This window comes from Echinops telfairi, unplaced genomic scaffold, assembly GCF_000313985.2.
Source record: "Echinops telfairi isolate 266 unplaced genomic scaffold, ASM31398v2 ScPeMD7_1;HRSCAF=3_0, whole genome shotgun sequence".
Lineage (NCBI taxonomy): Eukaryota > Metazoa > Chordata > Mammalia > Afrosoricida > Tenrecidae > Echinops > Echinops telfairi.
This window is the reverse complement of record NW_022103896.1, coordinates 56,211,557-56,212,824: the sequence shown is the minus strand read 5'-3', so window position 1 is coordinate 56,212,824 and position 1,268 is coordinate 56,211,557. Positions and strand designations below refer to the sequence as shown.

Sequence of the window (1,268 nt, the reverse complement as noted above, 5' to 3'; positions counted from 1 at the left end):
TAACATTCACTGAGGATTCAAGAACAACCACAACCAGGAGTGCATTTAAGAGTACCATATGATATCATTCTCACGTCCACGTCCACATTAAAGCTCTTTGACTGTGAATCTTTATGGGAGCAGATGGTCTCGCCTTCCTCCCAAGGAGCGGCTGGTGGGTTTGAAGTGCCTAATTTACGGTTAACAGTCCAATATGTAATCCACTATCCCATTGGGACTCCCATTGCGCTTCCGCCATCTTTCCATCCCTCAGTCAGAGGCAGCCCGGAGACGTTTCTGGAAGATCCATCATGATGGCTGCCCAAGGAGAACCCCAAGTCCAGTTCAAACTCATGCTGGTGGGTGATGGTGGTACTGGAAAAACGACATTTGTGAAACGTCACCTGACTGGTGAATTTGAGAAGTGTTTAGCATTGAGGTCCATCCCCTTGTGTTCCATACTAACAGAGGACCTATTAAATTCAACGGGTGGGATACAGCTGGTCAAGAAAAATTTGGAGGACTGAGAGATGGCTATTATATGCAAGCCCAGTGTGACGTGATAATGTTCGACGTAACCTCAGGGGTTACTTACAAGAATGAGCCTAACTGGCATAGGGATCCGGTTTGAGTATGTGAAAACATGCCCATCGTCCTGTGTGGCAACAAAGTGGACATTAAGGACAGGAAAGTTAAGGCAAAATCCATTGTCTTCCACTGAAAGAAGAACCATCAGTCCTATGACATGTCTGCCAAAAGTAACTGCCACTTTGAAAAGCCCTTCCTTTGCTAGAAAACTCATTGGCGATTCTAACTTGGAGTTTGTTGCCATGCCTGCTGCCGCCGCGCCAGAGCTTGTTGTGGAGCCGGCTCAGGCAGCCCAGTATGAGCATGATGTACAGGTTGCGCAGACAACCGCTCTCCGGGATGAAGATGATGACCTGTGAGAGAACAAAGCTGGAGCCCGGCGTCGGAGTCTAGTTTTACAGGCAACTGTCCCGTGATGTCAGTGGTGCAGCGTATTTGCCACTCTTATTACATAGCTAAGCAGAATGTGCTCATCTTCAGGATGCTGAAGGGGATTAATGGGCTTTGGAGTGAGTGTGGCAGTTAAAAACCTCTCTCTTTTTTTGGACCCACATATCTAGCTGTTTGGGAACGCATTTTTCTTTCTTGAAATTAAAATACAAGACTGCTACAGTCACATCACAATATTCAGTGGTGGCATTTTGTTTGTTAACTGTAATTCCTATTCCTTTTCGTTAGAATAAAGTTGTATTTCAAATATC

The 1,268-nt window shown here is 45.7% G+C and overlaps 1 pseudogene; it reads left to right on the top strand.

Moving 5' to 3' along the window:
• The first annotated feature begins 287 nt into the window (after window positions 1-287).
• Window positions 288-926, top strand: LOC101662185 (annotated as a pseudogene).
• The last annotated feature ends 342 nt before the right edge of the window (window positions 927-1,268 follow it).